Genomic DNA, 8,499 nt, shown 5'->3' with positions numbered 1-8,499 from the left:
AAAAAAAAAAAAAAAAAGAAATTAAATATATTAAACAAAAGAGATGAATCATAAAATGCTAGTGGGAAAAAATAAGCTAATCACAGAAGACTGAATGGCACTTATAAAGTGTAATTACCTAATTCATTTCAACTTCATAATATCCCTGTATAGAGACTATAAAACTCCAGATTCTTACAAGTCAAGGCCAAGGTAAAATCATTATCTTCTCTCAGGTCCCATAGAATAGAAACGTATAACTCGTGTGTTTCCTGCTCTGTATACCTTGTAGGTGAAGGGATACTTAATCCTTCCCTGACAGGCATAAATCCTATATATTCTATTTGCCAGTCCTTTACAGGGACATGCCTTGTCTCAGAATCCACCTGTCAAGACCACAATACAGAACAGACATAACATGATGGCTTGTAGGATATCAGAATATTTTACAGGAATTTCATTGGCTTCAGCCATTTGCCAACTAGTTATTGGCTCTAGACTTTACATGAACTCCATGATCAGCCTCCAGATGGCCCATACTTGGCTTAAGCCGTCTGATTTCCATGAGGACTTAGTGGGCTGCAGGCTGCTACATGGAAAACTATCAAGGATTCTGATTCCTGTTATGTGTTTGTCTCCACATCTGTTGCTCCTACCATGACTGACTAAACACCTTCCAGTTTTTCTTTTCCCCACTGGGTCATTCATAAAATGGAAGCCTCTGAATACAGCCCATCAGTACAGATTGTCTCAAGCAAAGAGTCATGAGTTACTACTATCGATATAGCTCTTCACTAGGCCATTGGATACATTTTCCTTCTCTTTTTTTCCCAATCACATGGTGTCTGTGTTCATTTGGGTTACTACAGCAACCCATTCCTGTTGCTGCTACTCATACCATCTTGGTACCAAGCATATATAGGGATGGCTGCTGTCCATTTTAACACTTAATCTGGGTTATCTGTTGGTTCAATTAGTAGAAGGGTCTTGATGTCTTGGAAGGACACTGACCCCATGACAGCCTGTATGACACTACACCAAGTTCCTGTAAATATGCACGCCAAGTTTAAATTTACCTCAGTGCCACACTAGTAAGATACTTGGCCAGAAGGCCTTCAATCCCTCCTTAATTGCATAAGCTATTTTTGTGACTACCAAGGTTTGTCTGGTCATAAATTATGCCTGATGTAATGGTTTATATGCAGCCCTCAATTACTCTTATAGCACAGAGTACTGTGGGGAGCGGGTGTGGCGGCACTCCCAAAGGCACCAGGGACTGCAGCTAAGTCGTATGACTTGCACCTGACTTCCTCATATAAACCACAAACATCGTGAGAGCTGCGCAGGTGTACCAGGTTACTGGCGAAGCCATTTTGGTGGAGATATGCCCCTGCTGCCCTGATTAGCTGAAGCTGCGTACCTGGTGAGGTGATGTGGCCTGCTGTGTGTGGATGAGAACTGATAGTATATAAGAGTGAGAGGCCCAGGGCTCGGGGTCTTTCGCCTACACAGTCAATGCGCAGCCCAATAAACGTGTTGCAGAAGGATCCTATTGTGGTGTCTTTCTTGCTGGCGAGTCAGGCATCCTACAGAGTACCAAACTTCTGCCCCTTTCCGTGCCTGAGAATCAGATATTAGAATCATTTGCTCAGGTTGACTTTGTCGTTGCCTTCCAGCTGTAACTTTCTGAGCTTCTGGTGATTTCTAACACTGAGATGCATAGCAATTCCTAGGACAAAGAGATCTCTCTGAAAAATCAAAATAGGCTAAAGATGGCACTTCATTACTACTGTGCTTGTTTAACATGCACAAGCTCCTGGATTTGATCCCCAAGACCATAGAAACTGGGTGTGGTGTTGCACACCTATAAACACTTGTAATCCCAGCAAGGTATTAGGTAGTGGAGGCAAGAATTAATTCTCAGAGGCTTAGGGATCAAGACACTGTGTCAAGATGAAAAGGAAAGACAGATAGGCAAATGAAACAGAAGAAACCCAAACCTTAGCACATACCAGATATTCAGAAACTGTAAATCATCTTAATGTTCCTAGTTATTAAACTATAGAATGGTAACTAGCCAACGGGAAAAATATATTTGAAGGATGCTCTCCCAAAGCATCCAATTCAACTCTGTAATTTTAAGCAGAAGAAAAATTTGCCCAACCCCCCCCCAAAAAAAAAAAACGTGGAAAGAAATGTTATGTCCTAGACTATAAAATGGCTCAGTGGGTCAAGGGACTCACTACCAGGCCTGACAACCTGAGTTCAATCCCTGAGATGCATATGGTAGCAGAGAGAACTGTCTTAGGATTATTGTTGTTGCAATGAAATAGCACAACCAAAAAGCAAGTTAGGGAGGGAAGAGTTCTTTTGGCTTCAGATCATAATCCATCATTGGAGGAAGTCAGGCCATGAAGGACAGCTGCCTCCTGGCTTGCTCCCCATGGCTTGCTGTCTTATAGAACTTAGGACCACCGGCCTAGTGGTGACACCACCCACAATGGGCTAGGCCCATTGATTATCAATTGAGAAAATGCCTAACAGCTGGATCTAGTGGACACAATTTCCTCAACTGAGGATCCCTTCACTCTGATGACTCTAGCTTATGTCAAGTTGATACACAAAACCAGCCAGTACAAGAAGCTACTCTTGTAAGTTGTCCTTTAACCACTGAGTACCGAGGCCTGTGCACACAAACATACATAAAAATAAGTAAGTAAATAAATAAATGTAATAAAAATGTATAATGATATGTCTATGTCATAACCCACTAACTGTAAAGGACTAGATGCTAGATCTTATAGAACAGATTTCCTGTCTTATTGCTGAATAGATAGCTCAATTAGTAAGGTGTTTTCCTTGTAAGTATGTGGGCCTTACTTTCACTCACCACCTACATATAAAAAGCGGTGGTGAAGGCTATAATCCCAGTTCTGAGAAGGCAGAGACAGATCCCTGATGTTAGCTAGCTTGCACGCCTAGCCTACTTGGTGCATGCATTTCAGGCCAGTGGGAGCCCCTGTCTGAAAAGGCAAAGGTGAACAATCCATGAGGCTGACAGCCAAGATTGTCCTCTGCTCTCCAAATGCTTGCATGCACACAAGAACCTACATGCACACGATGTGCAATTGTGAGATATTATTTTCAGTTAGCTTTCTATCCCTTGTACCCAATTTTGTTTCCTATAATAGTATAAAGGACGATGATGACGTTCTTTACTGACAAGGTATTGTCATGTACTCAAGCTTTTCATTTCTGTGGCAAGTACCTGAGGAAAATGGTTTAAAAATAAAGGATTTATTTTGGGTAGTCAGATAGAGGTTTCAGGCCATGGTTGGCTTGTTCCATTGTTTCTGGGCCACAGTGAGCATGTGATGGAGCAAAGTTGCTGACCACATAGCATACAAAAGCAGAGAGACAAAGAGAAAGGGACAGGAGACAAGATAAGCCATTCAAAAACATGCATCCAGGGTCCTACATCAGGCCCTGCATGTTAGTATTTCCATCACCTCCCAATAAGGCTATCAAATTACGGATCCATCAGTTGATTACTCTGTTTATAACATCAGCTCACAGGATCCAGTCCCATCCCCAAAGCCCACTGGCTGACAACCAACCTGTCGGAGACATTTTATGTTTAAGCCATTGTGTCACCTTAATTGACATTCCTTTTGCAAGAACCCAATGTTAAATGCTATCAACTCCTGTTTTGAATAACAAGCTTTCTAGAGCCAGGTCCATCTTGATCACCTGTTTCTGGCTAAGCTACCCTTCATCAATGTCACTCTGTGATGATCAGTATTATTGTCAAGTTGCTGTTATCTATCTCAAATCACCACGAAGAAGCAAGCCTCTGGCCATGTGTGTAAAAGATTTTCTCTTTAAAAAAAAAAAAGATTTATTGATTTATTTATTATATCTGAGTACACCTTAGCTGTCTTTAGACACACCAGAAGAGGGCATCAGATCTCATTACAGATGGTTGTGAGACACCATGTGGTTGCTGGGATTTGAACTCAAGACCTCTGGAAGAGCAGTCAGTGCTCTTAACCGCTGAGCCATCTCTTCAGCCCCCAAGGATTTTCTAGAAGAAAAGAATTAAGGTGTAGAGATGCCTTCTAAATGTGGGCATCACAATCCTGTGGGCTGAGGTCCAGTACTGCAACAAAAGGGGAAAGCTAGCTGAGCAGAGCACTGCAGCCAACTGCCATAGTTTGTCTATACTTTTGAACTAGAAGACAAAATACATCCATTCTTTCTTCCTAAAATTGCTAGGTTTTCCAACTCAGCAACAAGAAAAGTATCTGATAAATATTCCTAAAGCCTGCTGCTAAGAGGGCCACCCAGATGGGTTGCCCTGTAAAGGAATCATCCAGTGATTAGCCTTACAAATTGGGTTCTGTCCCTAGGACTCACGTGATAGAGAGACCTGACTGCAGACACACACACACACACACACACACACACACACACACACACAAATAAGTAATAAATATTTTAAAATAAGAGTAAAGCACAATATTGGAGCTACATAGTAGAGCAATTGCCTTCCTCTCATGTTTCCACTGGTGCAACTAAAAAACTGCTTTTCTTTTCCTCTTAAAAGAATTTCTTTATATTTATTTTGTTGTGTGCATGTGAGTGTCTATACATGGGTATAAGAATGATTATTATTTAAGACCCATTGAAATAATACGGGATGATTTCATCTTGGTTGTACATTATACCTTCAAAGACCCTTATACCAAATTAGATCATAGCCACAAATTCTTAGAATTACTGTGTACATACATAGCAGAGGGGTGTAATAGTTGCATACTTCCTGTGACAACATACCCAACAAAAATAACTTAAGAGATGAAAGATTTATTATAGGTTTTTACTTTGGCTTACAAGTCACTTGGCCTGTCATAAAAGCACTTCATGTCATGATAGACAGAAAGCAGAGACAGAGGAATACACTAGAACCTGGCATTACCTTCAAGGTCCTGCTTCCAGGAGCCTACTTCCTTCAGCATATACACCTCCCTCCTCAAACTTCAACAGCTTCCAAAAACAACAGCCTTAGCTGTGAACCAGGCATTCAAACCTTGAGCTCGTGAAGAACATTTCATAGTCAAACCATAACGGGGGGTAGTTATTCCTATATCATAACTATATATTGGTGCTTTGGAACAAGAATCAGAACTTTTGTATCTATATGTTTTATTTATCATTGTTCTGTTTTCAATATCAAAAAAATACTTTTATTAATTTTTAGTTTGTTTTTTGAGACAAGGTCTATCTGTCCTGGAACTCACTTTGTAGACCAGGCTGGCCTATGAACTCAGAAATCTGCCTGCCTCTGCCTTCCCAAGTGCTGGAATTTAAGGCGTGCGCCACCATGCCCGGCAAGGTCTATCTTTTATAGGTCTGGGATGTATTTGCTTTGCCTGGATGTATGTGTGTATCTGCTCACAGAGGGAAGAAAAGGATTTCAGATCCTCTGGAAACCAGAGTTACAGTTATTTGTGAGCCACCATGTGGGTAATGGGAACCAAACCCCAGGTTCTCTGCAAGATTAACAAGTGCGCTGGCCGTGGTGGCACACGCCTTTAATCCCAGCACTTGGGAGGCAGAGGCAGGCGGATTTCTGAGTTCGAGGCCAGCCTGGTCTACAGAGTGAGTTCTGGGACAGCCAAGGCTATACAGAGAAACCCTGTCTGGAAAAACAAACAAGCAAGCAAACAAACAGAATAACAAGTGCTCTTAACTCCCAAGGCATCTCTCCACTCCACTATTTGTTTATTTCTCCATCTTCTCTCTCTGGTAGTAAATGGTCTCCATTAAGGGCAATGATTAAATTTGTTTTGTTTATTTCTATATCCTCATGGCCCAGCCCAATGCTGACCACACAGTAGGATCCTCAATAAACACATTTTTTTTCATTTATATATTTATTGGCAGGGGCCATGTATGCCAAGCGTGGAGGTCCAAGGATAATTTGCACGAATTGTTTCTTTCCTTCCACCCTGTGGGTTCTGGGGATCAAACTCAAGCCACCAAGCTTGGCATCAACCACCTTTACCTACTGAGTCATCTTACCCTCAATACATACTTCTACAAACCTGACATGGTAGTACATGCCTTTAATCTGAGCACTCATTAGGTAGAGGTAGGCAGAGCTCTGTGAATCTGAGACTAGCCTGGTCTATACAGTGAGTTTCAGGACAGCAAGAACTACATGAGAGACTCTTTCTTCATGATGGTGGTGGTGGTAGTCGTGGTGGTGGTGGCGATAATAATGAACAATAAACACTTTTAGATAAACAAGTGCTTAGTGAGTGTGGCTCAGGAGCACCTACGGGAAGTTGTAAGAGTCACAGTTTCTTACCTGATACCAGTCATCTTCACCCCAAGACAGCATGAAACACAAGAGTTAAGCATCTGGACTTAGTCATTTATAACTAGGGGACCTTGCACATGCCACTGTCCAGAAATCACCTCAATCTTTCAACTGGAAATAAGAGAATAGGTCTAGCATATATGCAAAGTACTTGGAATAGGTTATATATAACTTTGATCAAATAATGGCATATATTATCCACTTGACTATTTCTCCCTGATAATACTCTCTCTCAGAGCAGAACTCCTGTCTGGTGTTAATCTACACATACTCCACAGTGGAAAACAGTATGGGCTCAGTATTTGGAGAAGGACTGAACATATTAGCTCAGTTACTGACTGTACTCAAAATCTTGCTCCTAGTCACCATCACAATTACTGTTCTTATGTATTGTTAAATACCTTAAGTGACTTTCCTTTCATTATATCTCATTTCCTAAATGCTTTCCCTCTCTCTTTGAAATAGGGTTGCATGTAAGCCAGGTTTGCCTCCAACTGACTTCTAACAAGGAAGACCTTAAACTTCTTGTCCTCCTTCCTCTGCGATTACAGCCATGCAGAACCACCTCCAGTTCATGTGTTGCTGGAGAACCTAGGGCTTCATGCATACTAAGCAAGCACACTGCCACCTGAACTACCTCCCTAGCCCTCTATTTCTATTTCTTTATACCTACTGAAAAATCATACAGCCTTTCCAAGTCTTTTCTCTCTCTGAAGAGTCTGGAGAAAAGCACATGTTTTAGACCTGAGCTAAAGTTCTGGTTTTTAACCCAACACCACAGCTTTCTGAGATCTTTTAAATCTTGATTATATCATCACTAATAATATTACCTCCCAAAACTCTGGGAGGGATGGGGGACCCACCCATCTCCAAAATTTAACCCAGATTTGCTCCTGTCTAAAGGAAATATAGGAACAAAGGGTGGAGCAGAAACTGAAGGAAAGGCCATGAGAGACTGCCCTACCTGGGGATCCATCCCATATGCAGACACCAAACCCAGACACTATTGTGGATGCCAAGAAGTGCTTGCTGACAGGAGCCTGATATGGCTGTCTCCTGAGAGGCTCTGTCAGAGTCTGACAAATACAGAGGTGGATGCTCGCAGCCAACCATTGGAATAAGCACAGGGACCCCAATCAAGGAATTAGGAGAAGGACTGAAGGAGCTGAAGGGGCCTTATCTGGCATCAATGGGAGGGGAGGCCCTTGGTCCTGTGAAGGCTTGATGCCCTAGTGTAGGGGAATGCTAGAGCAGTGAGTCTGGAGTGGGTGGGGGGGGGGGAGCACCCTCATAGAAGCAGGGTAAGGGGGGAATGGGATAGGGGGCTTGCAGAGGGGAAACCGGGAAAGGGGATAACATTTGAAATGTAAAGAAATAAAATATCCAATTTTAAAAAAAGAAAAAACTAATTTGATGCACAAAATATTGAGGAATATTTATTTTTAAATTTATTCATTTATTTATTTATTTATTTATTTATTTAATGCATACTAGTACATACTAGTACACTGTCACTGTCTTCAGACACACCAGAAGAGAGCATCAGATCTCATTACAGATGGGTGTGAGCCACCATGTGGTTGCTGGAATTTGAACTCAAGACCTCTGGAAGAGCAGTCAGTGCTCTTAACTGCTGCCCAGAATATTTATTTTTAAGCTTTTGCTAATATGTAAATATATATACATGTATATATATACACATATATATGTGTGTGTGTGTGTGTGTATGTGTGTGTGTTTATATATAACTGATCACAAAGAGTATAATATATTTTAATCTTGACCTTTAAAAAAACACATCACACAGCTTGATTAACATAAGCAATTATACAAGCACTTGCCCAAACCCATGTCTATAAACTCAGTGAATTTCTACATGCTTACAATAGCTATTATGAAGCTATGGAGCTTTGCATTCCATTTGACAGCACCAATATCAAACCATCAATTATGTAAATACATTTATTTTCTTTTTTTTTAATTTTTAATATTTTTATTACATATTTTCCTCAGTTACATTTCCAATGCTATCCCAAAAGTCCCCCATACCGCCCCCTACTTCCCTACCCACCCATTCCCATTCTTTTGGCCCTGGCATTCCCCTATATTGGGGCATATAAAGTTTGCAAGTCCAA

This window comes from Mus caroli, chromosome X, assembly GCF_900094665.2.
Source record: "Mus caroli chromosome X, CAROLI_EIJ_v1.1, whole genome shotgun sequence".
NCBI classification, from domain to species: domain Eukaryota; kingdom Metazoa; phylum Chordata; class Mammalia; order Rodentia; family Muridae; genus Mus; species Mus caroli.
This window is presented reverse-complemented; position numbering follows the sequence as displayed.